The sequence below is a fragment of the Numida meleagris genome, chromosome 13, assembly GCF_002078875.1.
Source record: "Numida meleagris isolate 19003 breed g44 Domestic line chromosome 13, NumMel1.0, whole genome shotgun sequence".
Taxonomy (NCBI): domain Eukaryota; kingdom Metazoa; phylum Chordata; class Aves; order Galliformes; family Numididae; genus Numida; species Numida meleagris.
The window spans coordinates 833,329-851,787 of record NC_034421.1 but is presented as its reverse complement, the minus strand read 5'-3'; the positions used below and the strand labels follow the sequence as shown (position 1 = coordinate 851,787).

The window sequence follows — 18,459 nt, the reverse complement described above, 5'->3', positions numbered from 1 at the left end:
AGAGTTAGTGATGATATTTATACAAACACAATCTGTTTCAAGGCGTGTATACCTATGTAACAAAAGCAGTCAGGAAAGAACTTAGGGAGCGCTGGCTGGAGGCGTCCAGCAGCACCTGTTTTGTGCCATATCCAAACACATAGCTCCTAATTTTCAATAGAAAAGGCAAAAACGTGGAAACATGACCCCAGTGTCCACAAGTTGAAGTGAAAAGACAAACAGCAGAAAATGCTTATTTTTTGTCTAATGAAGTCACTGGTCACGTTCTGTTTACTGCATCTTGTGCGTAGCATAGTGCATGCGCATGCTTATCCGTATCAGTGTAGAGTTTATACTCCTGTATCTGCACCAGTTGAAAACACATACCACAGCAGCAGTGGTGCAGGGTGTGCAAAGAAGGCAGATCCACTGAGGACAACAGATCAATTGTCCAGAGCAGAGAAAGCTCCGCTTACTAAGAACAGAAAATGTCTTTTTTCAGCAGATCAATTTGGGCACTGACCAATTATTTTTCATTTTTCAGCTGCACAAAACTTTTCCTGGCATTTCCATCTTGTTCAAGTGAACTAATAAACCCCTGGTACAGCTCTCGATACTGCTTATCAACGTGTCACGCATGGCAGTGTTTACAACAAGAAAATGTTTATCTTTTTGCCCCACTCAAAGCAAGCAGAACGGAAAGCTCCTGCGGAACGACGCTGGCAGTGCTGGCTCCTGCAGGCCACCAGGACTTGGTTTGCACTGTGCTATTTTTCATTCCCATGCCTTTTTTCATACAAATAAGCACAACTTTTTCCAAACTCTACTGCTAAAGACTGCTAATGAGTAGCTACAGGATGAAGTAAAAAAAAAGAAAAAAAGAAAAAAATTCCAAAAGACAGTACAAGACATTCAAATTATTCTTTGTTCTTTCCAGTTTTTCTAACACCTGAATGCCAAACACGTACATCAGGATTCTGCAGAATGACAGAACGGCAACAAACTCCCAATCCCCTACTGCATTTAGATGCGCTAGTGGGAAAAAACAAAGTGCTGTTCAGTGTTTCACAGGTGAAACAGGAAAGTACTCTTTCCTCTTCACTGTGATATTGATAAAAAGAAGTGAGAATACATCCTTGAGATACGTGTAAATGTTAATGCTATCCATTATTACGCTGCACTGGAAAAGTTAACTTCTAAAATAAGATAAACTTGCTGTTACAGGTATTGCTACATACGGTGCAGAATTAACACTGACCAAGGACATTTTCTTAGGGAGATAGGTGAGCAGAAACACGATGCAGCAGCTCTTTGTTTCTTGCCTCCTTACAGGTCACTTCTGACAAAAAATCAACATAACCAGACCCACCAAGCAGCAGTAACGCTGGGCTGGTGTCCTCCAGCCCTCACCATGTTCACAGAGCGCTTGCTGCAGTGCCAAGGCGTAGCACAGCCCTGGCGAGGGCATGCATTCATTCCCCCCCTGCACTGTATGAGCATCTGTGTTTCAGGACACGATGCACTGAGTGTACTGCTTTTGGAGAAAATCAAGAGGCTTGAATTCACTAATTGGTGTAGTTTTTCCACACATGCATGCCACAGTGGGAGGTTAGCATGAGGTACATTATCAGGAAATTGCAGCCGGGCCTGTCTGCTTTCTGGCAGGAGTGCCTTGAAACAGCTACTTTTTTTTTTTTTTTTTTTACTTCTTGGAAGTTTCTGTTTATTAACGGGATAATCAGCAAAGGAAGAGATAGGAATAAAGCTGGTATGGGAAGATATTATGGTTAAGGCCAGAGCTGACTTGCCCTGAGCCACTACCCCAAATGGCAGCAATCAGCATTCCATAGGGAGCTCATGGCTGCAACTCCTCACTGCACTCAGCCAAGTGCACGCAGCAGCTCACCTTGCCTAGTGCTACCAAAGGTATTTGGCACCTCCCTGGGACACACCAGGGCCCACAGCCGTAATCCACAGCCATAATGCACAGCTGTAACCCACAGCCATAACCCACAGCCGTAACAAACTGCCGTAACCCACCACCTTTTGAATTACAAATGTGCTCTGATTGGAACCAAAACTCAACAATTTTAATTTCAAATACATTTTAAGAAGAAATTTGTTTTCCTTTTTGGTTTAGATACACCTGGAGTTTTACAAGAATATTGTTATAAAATTCTGGTACAAATTAGAACAAACTTTGTAAGATAAGATAATTTTGTATAAATTATCAAGATATTTAATCTAGACTATTTACATATGAGTCTAGATTATAACACAGTCTATGTTTTATTCGAACTACAATCTGAAAACCTTCTGGATGCACTCAGTTCTCCCGACTGCCAGCTCTGGCCACGGGATAATTTTGTTATGGATTAGCTCAAGACTCCAATAATGATAGCACAGATTTCCCAGCTTTTTATATGCGTATCTTAATGCTTCTTCTGATACATAAATTACTCTGCCACAGTCTAGTTAGGTATTTATGCTGCTCTCAGCACTGTGGTATCCAAAAGCCTCAGACTGCAGTCAAGGCTTTCTCTTTCAAAGGAATATATATAATTTGTTGTTGGAAAGGCAAAGGAAATTTTAAAGTGCTGGGTTTTTTGTTGTTTGTTTTTAATTAAAAAAAAAAGGCCAACAACAAATCATTCTGGTTAAGAATTCTAGTAGATTATTTATCGGGTAATATCACCTGTCAAGTCTAACTACTGACTAAGTTACTCATCTCCAACTATTTCAGGTTCTGTTTAATTGCTTAAGTGTAAAATAGGTCATGTGATCTTGATGAAAGCATGATTATGAAATGTGTGATTTCTTTTAATTAGCTTTGTTAACTTACGATGATTCCTTTTTCTGCACTGTATACACACTGACAAATCTTCTTCCAGCTATAATTAAGATTCTGTCAGCACTTTTCTTCATAATGTACATTTGCACTTGTTTATAACACAGCCATAAAAACCTATTTCAGTCACAGTCTTGGCACTGATGATTTAAATCTGGAACTGAAAATGTTTGTGTGCATTTAAAATTTAAGGAAAATGAAAACAAACCCATCTACACTTAGCTAATCAGCTGTTGATGGCAAAAAAATAACCAAGTCAGAAGCAGTTTAGTGGGAATGAGAAATGTGGCAGTGATCATTTATTGGTGGAGCTGACTTCTGTTTGCATTCCAGCTCCCATAGTTAACCACTGGAGGAAACGAGCTGCGGGCTCACACTGAATACCAGTCAGCTACTCTGACCTTTGTTCTGGCCACGTCCCCTGTTTGAAAACTGGTGGGATCTTCCTATAGGCTTCCTTACAGCAGCTGACTTACTGCTCTTTTTGTTTTCCCACATCTTTTTCTAACGCGGTGTAAAACTACATGACCTGTCTGAGCTCTTCTGAGCAGCTCTTCTGCGATGCAGGTGCAGCATTGCTTCCTGCGCTGAAGCTCTGCATCCATCACTGCCGCCCTCGGGTGCTGGGCGTCCCATCCACACTCACTGAAGCAGAATTGGTACCGCCACGGTTCAGTAAGGAGCTGGGTCTAGTGCTGTGTTCTGAGTAGCGCTGCAATAATCCGTATAGTTAACAGTCGAGATACTGTTCGCAACCTGAGATAGTAACGGTCGGACTCGATACATAAATGAGAGGATTGTTCTGCTTTATATGGGCTGTCCGTGTAAGAACTGCATGTCTTTTTCTGCTATTTTTGTTTATCGGTTTTGAGGCTGCTTGTAGTCATAAAAACAATACATCTAATAAAATTCTAAAACGCTGGTAGCGCTCTTCCATTCTGTAAAAGAATGAAAGTATTCTCGTATTAATCATTTCTTGGCACATAACAAACATTTAATATCTTTTCCACTGTGGGAGTGCTATTTGAAAACTACTACCTGCTTGCTACTGTTCTAACTTTCAGATCAATGCAATGAATCTGTTGGTTCATGTTAACAACTCTTGGTCCTACAATTGAAAGAGATCAAAATCCTGAAGAGTCTAAGGGAGATGTTCACTTTGCTGATACTTAAAAAACCAACCGCGCAGCAAAACGACCATTTACAAAGTATTTGGTACTGCAACCAATCCATAGCCCGTTCGCAAAGTGCTGTTGTTTCAGTAGGCAGTTTGCAGATGAGTTTTGCAGTCCTTCCTCTGGGGCTGTACCAGGTCCTGAGCTTTTTGTAACACACTATGTCTAATCAAAATCATATAGATGGTTAAAATAAACAATTTGAAGCAAGTACTGGAATTTGAATCTTTAAGGATATATCACAAACCGATTCTGATTCCCCTCCTTAAATTTATTCTTAAGACTGCTAGCTTTAAAGAAATATTTTTCTTGTCAGCGGTGTAACACGATAAATACATTTTACATATGCACAGAGCACATTTCAGGGAAAATCTTAATTTTGCTACAGTCTAAAGACTCTGACTCCAATTAGGTGTGTATGTAAGAATCAGCTGTTGAAATCCATAGCCTGCATCTGTTGTATGAAAGATGGCTTATGTTAAAAAATATATTTTTTTCTGATATCTTAGAAGTTTACATGTCATATGAGACGATAACAGAGGGCAAATCCAAAGTCAGATCAGCTTTAGTGCTCAAAACCATCGCACTGCTCTTTATATAGTATTGTCACAAGCACAGTTCCTCAGAAGACTCTTAAGAAGTAATTAGAATTCCAGTCTTTTTGCATTAACAGTGTCTTTTATATAACGGTGATAAAAATTATAGCTCTAGGAGTAATCCCTCCGCAGATCTTCAGTACCGCAGAACACGACAGAATCTATGCAGCCTCACACGTTTTTAACACATTAGCTGCAGAGTCTTTTGGAGCATTATTTGCAAATTAAAAGTTTGCAGAACAAACCCCTCTACTCACAACATTAGTAATTCAGTTATCTAATAGTTCATAAGTGATTTTGGTCATTTGCAGGGCTGCATAAGCCTCAAGCCAGCACCTTTCATTTACATTAGAAGGTGCCAGGAATCACTTTGTGATCAACAGGCCAAACAGAAACACTGAGATAGTGACAGGAACACTTAGAATTAACACAATGTCTAGTTTTTCTACTGCTTTCTGCCTGGACACACATCTGAAACGCTTTTCCATGTTGGACTGCATACGTAAGCATGTTTTGACCTGGGAGCACAATAGCATGCAACACAGCTCATTCAGTCCTTCCAGACAGCGGTTTTCTTCCCACTGCGGCACCTATCTGTGCGTTGGGGGTTTGGGGCTCTGGTCATAACAGCTAGCTCCCCTTGTGACCTACAGGATATGACTTAACCCATAAGATTTTCCTGCTGGAAAAACGAGAAACACTTTTTTAGGAAAACGAAGAAGAAAATTTCCTTGGGGATAAAACAGTAAAAAATGGGGGAGTAGTGTGTGAATCTAGTTTCTTTCCTACGTTACCAAGTATTCTGAAGGCTATTTGAAGATATTTGGCACTGACAAAGGGACAAAGTGATGCAGTGTACTTATTATTTCTTTGAAGCTAGTTAGTGAAATCAAGAGTACATTTTACACAAATGAGCCCTATACACAGCTACTGGAATAAATGCTACTAGCACTGCACGTGTATGATGATATACTGCACTGCAATGCCCAGACAAAAACAAACGGTATTTACATTTCTGTGTTCTGCCTTTCCCCTCAAGAAAACTGTGGAAAATTGCAGAATTTGGGTACTCTGCCACTTACCAGGAATAAACTGTGCCTGGGAAGGAGCGTGGGCTCAGCGTCGCCCAGCAGGGCCACCAGCAGCCCTTCGTCTGCAGCCCCAGCACCAGGCCTGCCACACAAACACCTCTGAGCGAAACGCACACCATCGCTGAGCACTCGCAGTGTCTCTTCTAGGTTTCATCTTAAATTTCTTTATTTGGGGTCTGTGTGGGGATGTGATTTTAATATTTGTGTGTGTGTGCATTTAATCTAACTAAGAAAACTGGGCGATCTTTTTATTTGATAAATAGCCTGAAGTATGCTCCTACCAGCAGTTAACATTCTGAGTGAGGTCCACTATAAGAAAGTCACTCAAATCTGTGCAAAATCTGTGTCACATTTTCAGAGACACACATACTCAATTCTTCAGTTCAAAACACGCTCATAGCACCAACAGAGCAGAACTCCTGCCCTCATGCCAAAATGTTCCTTTTCCGAAGCACCGTGCAGTTACCAGCATGTCCTTTGCATTCATGACTTAATGACATTCGTCTATCAACAGACGGTTGCATATCTTGCCATTACATTTTAAGCAACATTAAACACAACTGAAAATAAGGTAAATAAAAGAAAATCAGTTGCTCTTCGGAAGTGTCTTTAGAGAAAAGCTGTACTTAGAAGCTAGATCTTCAAGTACTTCACACCAGGCCCAGCAACACAGAAGAATACTGCAAGAGCAATAAGGATTTTTAGGGGCATTATGGTTGTGTAATGGAAACACATCTGCCCCCAAAAGTCCCTCATTTTCCCTGCGGTAAAGAGCCATGCAGGAAGTGGCGAATGCTGTGGAACACTGAGAATGAAACTATAAAGCAAGGTTCTTTTAATTAAAACACTTTTCCAACAATACTTCAGGATTTCAGCATTTCCCGAGTCCAGTCCATAGGAAAACAGTAGTTTTCCAAACAGTCCCTAGCTCATACACTTGGGCTGCATTAAACTGTTCTGTCCATCCACCAAAGTGAATTCTGATGTCACTCCCTTGGAAACACTGTTAGTACTGGGAAGCTAAAAAGAGGAACTACACAGAAAGCAGATAATGCAGCGCAGTTTTTGTTCTTTCATCTATCCAGAGGTATAAAATAAAGCAGAATAATCAACATAAATAGTTGACCTGCATCTCTGTTTTCTAAGGATTTACTTCAAGTGACGGTGCAAAGTTAGGTTTATAGGAAAAGGGAATACATAATAAAATCATGTAAGACTGTTACAATTTGTTTTAAAGCATTTCAAAATGTTTTGTGTATAATCATGCGGGCAGTTTCCCATATGTAGAGTAAGGCTGCTCAGAGTACAAACAAAAAGAGGAATCCTCCTTTAGTAAAGACTGCATTTGCATATTTACAAATCTCCAGAGCAAAGCTGCACACTGGAGCTGCTACGCCCATTCAATCGTCAAGCCTAACGAAAAGTCTTTCTTTTAAAGTAACTACTACCAGTACTACACACTAACTATCACCTAGTGGGCATATTCTTCAATGTATTAATAGAGCATAGCATATAGAATACAATATCGATGAAAAAAACAGCAACCAATTCCTCATATGTTACTTAATACATCGTGCTACGTCATCCATTCGGTCTTTGCTCCTGTTTCCATGTTCCAGAAATGTTACTGTGATCTTGTCTGAATTCGGTGTTGATGCAGCTCCTGTGGCTTCCAGCAGCACCCACGTGCCTGCTGCCAGGGCTGCGTGCTGCCTGCCTGCTTTTAAATAGGCCTCTGTTACAAAAGAAAACTTTTATAGGGGTGGCAGCAACAACAAAGTAAAAACCGAGGTTCTGATGACTCTACAGTCTGACGATTCCAACAGTAGTAGATAACAAACACAAATATCCCAGTGGTAAAATCACTGCATTCTATTACTGACCCTGGCCAATGCTGGAACATCTTACAGTGCCTTTTCTCACCCCTTCCAAAAAACATGTGTGTGTGTCCTGTTGTAGATGACAGAACACATTTTGTCTTTCTTTATTTCTCCTGGCCTACAAAACTAAAGAAAAACTGTCACTTTCAGACGTGGATGTCTAGCTCCTGTATTACATCAGCTTGATAGGAAAGGCCACGAATCCATTAAATGATTTTGGCTCTCAGAATTGCAGCCTCCTCGACTAACAACTAAATGAAAATATTACAGCAGTATTACCTGTAAAGGCGGAAATAACTCTGTTCAAAGGTAATAACGTGTATCTATGATGCTGGCATTTGGTATTTTCCGAAATCACATAGCACCGACGCAACATTTCTAAGACTCCTTTTGAGTTCAGCTAGGAACAGGTATGCTACAAACAGGAAAATAAAAATTTATCTTTTAATACTCTAGAGTCCATCCTTAGAGAAATGTGCTTCCAATGCAAAAAAACAGAATGCTGATAATTGGAGGGTGCTGTTCCCAACAGGGACTGAGAGATGAGTGGGAACCTTCTTACACCAGCCCCCAGCACGCAGCCATACTTGGTAGCTCACAAAGAGAGCTACCTCGGTAACAGACGTGCTTTTATTTCTATTCCTATTGTCTTTCTTTACTTTGCGCATCTCGTAGGAAAGTCCTGAAAAAAACCCACAACCTGAGAGACACCGTGCGCCCAGCGGCCACCACCACCAGCCCTGCCGCCCTGCACGCAGGGATTGTTGGCGCGCTGCGACAAAGGCAGAAAAGCCAATTCTTTCTTTTTCCCGTGCTTGTGCATCTACCAAATTCCCTAAATATTTACATTGCTTGAGAAAAAAAAAGCATACTACATTGCAATGAAATCTGTGTAATCATTAACTAATTTGCGCTGAGAACAGGGCAAGCGGTGACTTAAACTCCCTACAAGTCCTCCATCTCACCAGAATGCTGTACTCTCGAGCTGCATGTTCTGAAGTGCCCTCGTACATGTCATAGAACCACTCTTACACCACTTCTTCCACCACAGCTGCAACTTCCACATCAGAGCAATGTTTTTCCCCTAATATTTAAATTTTTTTTCTAAGTGTTTTTTTTTTCCTTCATAACCTGCAAATATGATTTTCAAGACAAAAAAGGTGATGATACTTCTGTAAGATGCGTTTGAATAGATTTTCTCTGTGGTGCATGGACCAGGCCTTACGCAGGCAAGCAGCGCTGATGCGTACAGTTAGACGTGCGAGGGAAGAGCATGGCACAAGCCAGCAATCACACCACGGGTGCCTGCGTTCCTGCCCTGGAGAACTCCGGGCAGCTCCCAGGAAGGGACGACTGAGCGCACAGCCTGCCCTGCGGCACGGCGTGGAAACTGGTCCTGAGTTCCCAAACTCCAGTCACTGCCGCGCTCCCAAGGGCCGTATCGGAGGGCGGTCACAAAACTCTTTTGTGGTAACATGTGGTCAGGGAATGTCAGATGCTGGGGCCCAGCTTCAGAACTCAGGCTGAAGAACGATCCCCGAGCCATGCCACGTGGTTCTGATCTCGCTGCTTTCAGGAACGTGTGTCCACTCATTTCAAAAGTGAAGAGACGGAGACACTGGATAATCCTCACCTGATTCACTGCGTGTAAGCTGTTTTTTAAAGCTTTGCTTCAAAGTGCTGAAAAGTCATTCTAAAAATGAACTTTTACATTTATTTTACATAGAGAACAGCTAGTCGTGTTTTCAATTTTATAGATGATGAATGCAATAAATAATTGCAGTCGATCTTTCTGAATATTATCTTTTCAATAATTTGTGACAGTTTGTATCTCAAGAAAAATGAATTTTGATCCCAAACACATCGCCTTTTTTAATCTTCTTCAAACTCCTTGTTGCTTTTCAAACAAACGGATCCCAGCTGTCCCATTGCTGATGCTGGGCACCCGCGGGACACTCCTGGAGCAGCGGTGCTGGGGCCACCCCGCCGCACATAGGAGCCCTGGGGGAGATCAAAGCAACAGGAGACCACATTTTTACCGGATAAATGTTTAGGGTATCAATCAATGTCTTTTCTAATCATGATTAATTTGGTTTACACAGATAAGGTAAATACACATTTAAAGCTTAACGGCTACGTGTGATATCCATCACAGTCGAAACTGTCCGTTTTACTGCACACGAGAGAAACAGGAGCTCATTATGTAGGCTTAGTGATGGGAAAGAAGGTGATGAACAATTTTGGGTGAACCAAAACCGTCATTATGTTCTTTAGCAGTGCTCAGTAGCCACTTACATAGTCATATACAGTTTATAACTGTGTTAACTGCACTTGAACGAGCACATGTGCATTTTATTTGTCATCAATAATGAGATAGAATCTATCTGAAAAAAAAATGAATCTAGCTGTTTGTTTAAAAAAATGTGAAGCACATCTCACTGAAATAGTACAAAAAGACCTGCTTCGACTGAAGAGGAAAAACTGCAGGAAAAGCTCCGCGAGCAGCAGAGCAGAGCTGATGTCTGCTGCTGCTGGAATGTCGGAGCTGGTGGTGTTTCCCTGAGAGCCGCATCTTGCAATCAGCCTGCTTTCTAGTGCCTGATTCTCTGCTCTTCTGTTCTCAGAATACCAGCGGTGAGACCACGGGAGCCAAACAAACCTGAGTCTCACAACCTGCAACACTGGACATGTCTGCAGTGTATTCACAAGCTAAGTACTATCAATCCAAAATAAAAATAAGCCGACAGCTATGTGTGTTGCTTAATTCGCTCCTGAAAACTTGACCTTCTGATACACGCTGCTTTGGAACGGTATTGCTCTGCACAGCACGGGAGGTAAAAGGCAGACGAGTAGCACAGTGGTGACCTAAGCTCTCCCAAGTCAGATTTCAGTCTTGAGCAAGCGAGTAATGTGTTGCACAGAGGTTTTGCTATGTCCTATTTCATATGTGTAACCATTATATAGCTATAAAATGTAAAAGAGCAGAATTGCATGGGAAAATATCAGTAATTCGGCACAATATCAATTTGCCTCAGTATACAGATCATGCATACCACCAGGCGATATGTCACACACCAACACCTTATCTTCTAACACTGCACTGCTGCGTACCTCCAGCTGAACTGCCAGGCTGGTCTGCAGCACTCGCATCGGTGCAGTTTGAGTAGGTCAGCACTGGCAGTGCCTCTGACTGCAAGCTTAGCACGATGGCTGCGTCCAGGTGTTGCTCTGTGACTTTAGCAAGTAATTAGCTGCTACAAAATGCCACAGCCACCACAGGCACACTTACAGCGACTGAGAGCGTGCTCCTGAACACCGCGTGCCGCGCGTATCAGCTCTCTCTCTCACACATCTTCCATTTTGTCTTAAATATACGTGCATTACAGTTGGAGCCACAATAAAGCTCAGCTTATCCACTAGCAGCTTTTAAACACTTATTAGAATTTCATTAAGAAAGTAAAACTACATCACTTACAAGTAAAAATTACACTTAGATCCTTTCAGCTGTCAATATCAAAATGTAAGAAGTAGTGTGGACTTAACATCTTTACCAAGCTCAGACTTACTCATCAAAGTACACTATATAACTTCTATTGGTACAAAAATCAGTCATCTTCACACTGCTTTAAAGATACAGACCGTGCACACACAGACACCGGGCTCGCGCTGAAGAAACAAGCGGTCTGGAGGGGGAGAGATGTGAAACTGAAACAGTGTGTCAGCAAAGGAACTGCGGGGGGACAGTACAAACGCCCCTGGGGGTTACACGACTTTCCCAGGGTTTAAGCCGCCTCTCTTTGCTAGAAATGTCTTCTCTTTTCTCCCAATTCACTTCTGCCAAACAACTACAACTACTCTTTGAAACATCACTTTTTCTTCGTCTTTCACTAGGTTTTTACGGAGAAAAAAACAGAGACCTTTTATAAGCTACAATGACAGAAAATGGTTTAACGTTTAATTCTGGGGAATGCTAATGTTATCTGTCCACTTTTCACTGCTGAAGACGATGTTAAAGTTGGAATATTGTTGCATATTTATGTGTGCAGTAGCCTATTACTGAGTGCAGCACTAGCTTAGAGCTAAGTTTAGCGTCCACTGTGAGACCATAATGCATTGGTTTCTTTTGCAGAACAAAGTGACCACCAAAAGCGGGACTTTGTGGGCCAGTTGGATAAAACACAAGCTCATCTCGCCCCCAAAACCCCGACTCTGGAACCACAGCCTTCTGAGATTCAATTTGTAAGTGAAGTATCTTTGTGAGATATGCCCAATTAATTGAGAGAATCGTTGCTTATAAGTAGCTAATTTGGGGACCGATAAATGAGACTGTTGCAACCAAGTCACAATACACATTCCTTCGCTTTCTGGATGGCAGGATTTGCTAACTGCGTAGTCTTCTTCACATGTTAGGTTTAGTTAGTTTAGTTCAGCAGCACGTTCTGCAGCGCCCATAAAGTTACACTGAACTCACCCAGAGCAGCAGAGATTGACCAGACCCAGCACCCAAAGTATCCGTTAATATCTTTCCAAAGGATCAGCTCGTTTATCTGTCCCTCTGTGCCGCAAACTAAAGCGGAACCATTGCAGGAGGTGTCTGCCATGACACCCGGGGGGTCTGGGTACAGCTCCCAGGGGCGGATTCATTTGAGCCGAGTGAGGGCGTTCGTGCTGACAGCGGCAGGCCGAGCTCCCAGCCGTGTCTCTGGATCTCGCTGCCCGCGGCACCGCGTTCCTGCGGAACTTTTTTAAGGGATGAGGAGAGCTCCGCATGCAAACGGAACATATTGTCTGAATCCTCCGTTTATAATTCCTGCAGAAATTCTAAATAAATACCGAGTTTAAAAGCATTACGGTTTACACTCGGTGGCCGAAGTAGGTAAATGCTGTCAGTTATGTTAAAGAAACGAATTACTGTGCTTGAAAAGCCACTACTACGTTTACGCTGCTTTCGGTAATCCAAAGCTGGAGCCAAGAAACGCCGTGCTAGCCGGACTGCGTGCTCAGCGAACGCATCCCGAAAGAAAAACGCGAAGTAGATTGCGGACCTTCCGACTAAGCGGTACGGTTAAACGCGGGGCCTGCAGAAACGGCAACGGACGGACCGGTTCCTCCTCGTTTTTCCGAGGGCTGCCGCAGACAGCGGCTCAGCCCGCACAGCCCCTACGGCCGCGGCACGCCGCGACGGCCGCACACCTGTAGCTCCCGCGGGGCCGGCGCGGCCGCGCCCCTTCGGCACCGCACCGCGCCGCGGCTTCCCGCCCGCCAGCGGCCCCTGAGCGGCCTGCGGCACGTGGGCGGGGGCTGCGGGGAGCGGCGCCGGCAGGGAAGGACGGAGGCGGCCGGCGGAGCGCGGCCCCGCGCGGAGCGGAGCGGCCCCACCCCGCGGCAAGGCGCGGCTCACGGCGGTGCGGGCCGGCCCCACCTGCGGGCTGCGGGACTGCGACTCACCGCGTGCCGGCGCCCCGAGGCGGAGCGGGGATCCCCTGGCAGGTTCCCGGTCCGGAGAGCAGCGGCCCGCGGTTCTCGCTCCGCCAGCTCCTTCTGTTGGCAAAATCCTGACTCATGACATAAAAAGAGCACCCTGCCAGGCGCCCAGAAACATTTCTTCATCACGGTCACGCCGCGAGCCAAACAAGAGGCCACATCGAGGGGAGGGGGAGCGGGGAAAGCGGAGAAAAAAAATCCAGGTTTCTTTTTGCTTTCCTTTTTTTTTTTTTTTTTTTTTTTCCTTTTCTAAGCTCCTTTTCCTTTAAAAAAGAATAAAAGTGCAGGAGGAAAAAAAAAAAAAGGCACCTGGAAATGAGTGGAAGAGCCGTACTGCTCACTGCCACAAAGGCACCTCTCTCCGCTTCGCTCCGCTCCGCGCTCGCTCCCGCACCGCTGCCACAAAGGCTGCTCCGCGCCGCTGCCGGCCCCGCACCGCACTCCCGCACGGGCCACGGCCGTCTGAAAACCGCTTTTTTTTTTCGTAGAAACTACCTCCAAATATAGTAACAGGGAAGGGGCATTCCTAGAAATTCGGGAGACGTCAGGAAGGGAAGATTTGTGAAATTCTGCTCCACTTCCTGCAGAGGGCTCCCAGCACGGGAGAAAAAATCAAGTGAGCGATAAAGTGCTTTTCATGCTTCTTTGATCGGATAATGGTTAAAAAAGGAAGAATGGTAAAACACGTAACTCACATTTCTCCGATAAGATCTAGGAGCTTTACAGGGGCAGCGAGCTAATCAGTAACCCCGTCCTCATTTCCACCCACGTTCATGGACGGCTGTCGCCCGTATTATTGACTTGCGCGTGTCAGCCCCGCGCACACAGCACGTAAGGACCGCGTGCGGGGGGAGGTGGGACGGATGGGCACGGCAGCTCCGCGGAGCGCCGCTCTCCCAGCCGGGCGCTTCTGCCCGGCAAGCCGCGCTGCCGCCAATAATTCACGCTCTGGCCGTGGCTGCGCGCACTACTCGCACGGACGGAGATGTTGAGGGCTGGCTTTCGCCGAGGGGCCGCCAGCAGCGCTGCTCAGCACCATCCGCAGCGCTGCTCAGCACCATCCGCAGCGCTGCTCAGCACCATCCGCAGCGCTGCTCAGCACCATCCGCAGCGCTGCTCAGCACCATCCGCCCCGCGGCATCGCTCCGCTCCCGGCCGGGCTCCGCGCGCAGGACCCGGCCCCGCTGAGCCGCGTGGCCGCCGCCTCCGGTCCGCACTAGTGGGATCGGCAGAAAGCTGTGCCACGCGTTCCATAGGAAGCAGAAGCGTAATTAATGCTTGCAAAGCACTGACGTGCTGCTATACACTAGTAATTCTGTAAAGATCCCAATGCTTTTCTAACAAAGCGTTATTTACCCCAAACCGGCAGACGTTGCTACAGGACGCACAGTAGCTGGCTTTTGGGGAACGGTAACGGATTTCAGTTCGTGTGACTCTCACAGGTTAATTGGATTCCCATAATGAAATTCCCCTCAGCCACATGAACTCCTCAGTTGTTCCTTCAGTGTCGCTGTGACCGGCAAAGCCTTCTCTGTCCCCAGACCAAATGCAATGAGAACTGCGGGCTCTGGCTTTACTTCCGTATTTGATAAACAAATTTAATCAAACCCGTTAAGGACACCGCGTCTGCGTAGGGTCTGAGGGGAATCAGCAGAGCTCTCCCGCGGGCCCCGTGCTCCCTCCGCCGGGTGCGGTCCCCAGCGCGGCCCCGAAAAGGCCGCCTGCAGCGCCCAGCGCGTTCACGGCGCAGCGCTCCCCGCCGCTCGCCCCCGTTGCCCGAGCGCGAGGCGGGTGGCAGCTCCCAGCTCGGGGCGGTCCCAGCACCGGCCGCGCTGCCCCCTGCCGGTCACGCCGGTTGTCGCACGTAAAACTCGACTGACCCAGAAAGGCGGCGCGAGGCTGCGGCAACCGCAGAGGCGATGAAACGGAATTGAACGCGCTTTGCCCTCCGCATTCAGCCTTGAGCCGCGCGCTGCGGGGCCCTACGGGGCGGCGTGGAAGGAGCCTCGTTGCGCGGGGCCGCGCGCGGCGGGACGAGGAGGGGAAGGCGTCCGCGCGAGCGCGCATCTCCGCCTGCGGACGGCGGCGACGCGCACGGGGGCTCTGCCGGGCACGCGCCGCGCCAACCCCGGCAACGTGGCTCCGCGCTGCTGCACGTGTCCCCCGCGGGGCGCTTCGGCTCAGGGCCCGGCCTGGGAGAGGCTTCTTTGGGGACCGCGTCGCCGGCGGCCCGGCTGAGCGCCCTGGGGTCGTACGGCGATGCCCCATCCCCTCGGCGCGGCGGGGAAGCTGAGGACAACGGTTCCGAGGAGCTCCGGCGGTGTTTTTAGGACTTTTTAGATGTGGGGGTCTGTTAAGGTTAGAAACACTGCAACTATCGGTATAGAATACAACAAAAAGTCACAAATTGCGAAGAGAAAGCACTTCCCGCACCGCGTGCTGACTGAATCAGGATCGTCAGGGTGGGAAGGGACCGCCCCGTGCCCGGCCCCGCTCCGCTCCGCTCCTCCGCCGCCGCCAATGGCCCCGCCCGCACAGACCCGGCCGCGGCGTTCCCCGGGAGCGCGCGTGCTGCGATTCTGTGCTTTGCATTTGAGAGCCCTCTGCGGACGGCGCCCCGAGGCCGTCCCGTGCTTCGTGCCCACGAGTGGAAACGTTCGAGAAAGCAGAAGGCGGCGCAGAGCATTCTGGGCTGTGATCCTGCTCGCTGTGCGTGCTGAAACCGCTCAAAATTAACACTTCCCATTCTCCGTTCCTCTTCCCCGGCGGAGTAACTTGTGCCCTCGAGAGAACCGGCGGTGCAACGAACGGGAGTCGTGGTTCGCACGGTCCGATCGTTTTCCTGACAGTAAACCTGCTTAAAAAAAAAAAAAAAGCCAAAAACGGAATGAACGGTTACAGCCCTTCTTTAAGTCAGAATACAGCTTGGATGCCGACAGAATCCACAGCGCGGAGCGGACTCGCAAAATCTCGCAGCAGTAATTACCCGCGCGGTGCGTTCGCTCGCAGAGCAGTTGCACAGTGTCGATTTCAGACAGCAGCGCTGCGGAATCGATGAGGACGAATGCCTGCGAACACCGCTCCGCGCCTCACGGCCGAAGCGAAGCGGCTCCGGGAGCACCGCGCCGCCCTTCCCGCCGCCCTCGGGGAGCGCCCCGGCCACTCGCAGCACCCCGGGCTAACGCGGCCCGGCCGCCGCGGGGCTGCTGGCGGTTCTGTTCGTCCCCGTGGCTCCGCCGGGCAGTGCCCCTGGGCTCCGCGCCGCCGACGTTCCCTAAAAAGGATCGAGGAAGCTCCCTGCGGCGCGGACCCGCCGAGGCACGGACGGGGTTCGAACCCGTGATCTTCGGTTTACGAGACCGACGCCTTACCACTTGGCCACCGCGCCTGCGTTAACGGCTCCGCCCGACGCTATTCTATCGCTGGCGCCACTCCCGCTGCTCCGCGGCCGTTAGGCGCGCGCACGACCGTTGCTCCCTCAGGCGATGCCCTCGCGCCGCGTGTTCCCGCCTGTGCGCAGCGAGCGGTTCCTCTGGCGAGGGGCGGCCCTCGTGTGTTTAGAGCGGTAAATGGAGCGATCTTCCCTGGGACGGAAGGAACAGCTTAGGGAGGAGGAAGAGAAAGCGGGAAGAAAACGTACGTCCTCCCAGAATGGGAGCGGGAATACAAACACTGGGGTAATTACGTGGTAAATGGCGAATGACGCTCGCTTTGTAAAAACGTAGTCCCGATGCCTGGCGCTTGTTCTGCATAAAACCTTGGTGCTGTGAGGTGTGGAAGGGATAGCTGTATTCCTCAGTGTATGTTTTTCTTATCTGCGGGCTTTGGTCTGGATGTTTGCACGAGGCGCTCCGCTCCCGGGCAGGGCGCTGGAATCCCCCGCGGGGCCGCGCCCTTCCCTGGGGGGATCGGTCCCCGCTGTGTCCGCGTGTTAATAAAGGCCCTTTTGTAAAAGCTGAGATCAGTATCACTCATTTGATGGTGACCTCATGCAGGTGTGCCTCGCGGCCTAGATGTGTGAACAAATTCCAGTTTATTGATGGATGTGTGTCAGCATCTCCACGATTACTCTGCAAGATTGTATTTCAGCAAGCAGAGCAGTCTGAATTAGCTTCACCTGCGGCAAGGGATGTCTGGACTAAACATACTTCCTGGCTAACCAGCCCCCGCTGTCCCCTCTGCTGCCCAGGGTTAGCCATCCCAGAGCTATTTCATTACTTTTCCAGGCCCTGTGGGTGGAGCTGACGTCTTGGGCAGCCCCAACGCTTGCTGGAGTTTATCTGCAGCCTGGTTTGCTTCTTATAGCCTCAAGTGGCACACTCGGAGCTTCTGTCCTGATTGTTCAGGCTGCAGCACGTCAGGGTGTGACAAGTGTAGAAGTGGAGTCTGTTTCACTTGGCTCTTGCGCCTGCTGCTTCTGTGACAGTGGCCTCACGGGGCCAATTATCTTAGCTGATGAAGAAGAGTTTTTAATAAATCATGTTTGGCTGTTGTCTTTGCTATTTCTGGTTTCCTGGCTTATTAGAAAATTTTCTTTTATGTGCTGTATTTGCTGGTTGCAGTTTGTCATCACAGTTCCTGAGCAGCTCCCGTCTGTGTTTGATTTATTGGTGTTTTCCTATCTTTGTGAGGCGAGATGTAATTTTGTGGCAGGAGGAAGCCAAGAGGAATATTTGAACTATAGCTGGAATTCATGTGTGTTATATCACTTCAAATACACTCCATTTTTGAAAATTTATTCAGATGGCATCAGAAATAGTATTTAACTGTAAAGCAACTTCTAATGCTGGAGGTCTTCTGTAAATGTGTAGGGAAATGGGGCGTTCAAGATGAAATCATAAAGATCTTCTGAGTAGATTAAGAAGAAATACTTGTTTGGGTTTAAAGACAGTTCCTGCTCTTTCCTTTAGTTTGTTTCTTTAAAGCTGGCCAAGCTGGGAGAGCTTCCAAAGCCTCAGGCATGTCCCATGCCATTGCTGCATTTTTACTTGGGGTGAGAAGCTGGATGAGCTGGTCAGAAATCTGGTGGTGAAACGGAGGTGAAGCAGGAGTTGAGCCTGGGATGTTAAGTGGCCCTCAGTGTGGTTAACCTGGATCCTGAATGTCATTCTGGGACCCGTCGGTTGTGGGCAGCTTTTCAGTGGTGGCAGGATGTACAGATAGACATAGATTTCACGTCCTGTCTCACTCTAGAATGAGTGACAGCATTGGTGAGAGCACCTGGCAGTTTTGAAGGGAGTTAGTGTGAGATACAGGCCACCTATTTCTTACCCTTGAATGGTAATGCCTTGACCAAAACTAGTACATCTGTAAGCAACCTTGCAACATCTCCATTTTTATGAGTAGATAGTCCTTGAGACCAGAGCACTGACATGGCATTCCTGTGTCAGTGCTTCACACCTGGGT

General features: G+C 47.4%; 1 long non-coding RNA gene and 1 other non-coding gene across 3 annotated transcripts in view; both read right to left on the bottom strand.

The window, feature by feature from the left end:
• The window catches only part of LOC110405687, a 36,543-nt gene extending 20,039 nt beyond the window's left edge, over positions 1–16,504 (bottom strand). Inside the window, exons 1-3 of one of the 2 annotated variants that reach the window (XR_002443067.1) lie at positions 16,425–16,504; positions 16,040–16,327; positions 13,363–15,907 (exon numbers count right to left, since the gene is read on the bottom strand). This is a non-coding gene — a long non-coding RNA (uncharacterized LOC110405687). Of the gene's footprint in view, positions 1–13,362; positions 15,908–16,039; positions 16,328–16,424 lie in introns of those variants that run through there. The other variant, XR_002443068.1, reaches the window with a different exon arrangement.
• On the bottom strand, positions 16,370–16,441 carry TRNAT-CGU. The gene has a single exon. It is a non-coding gene; the product is annotated as a tRNA-Thr (tRNA).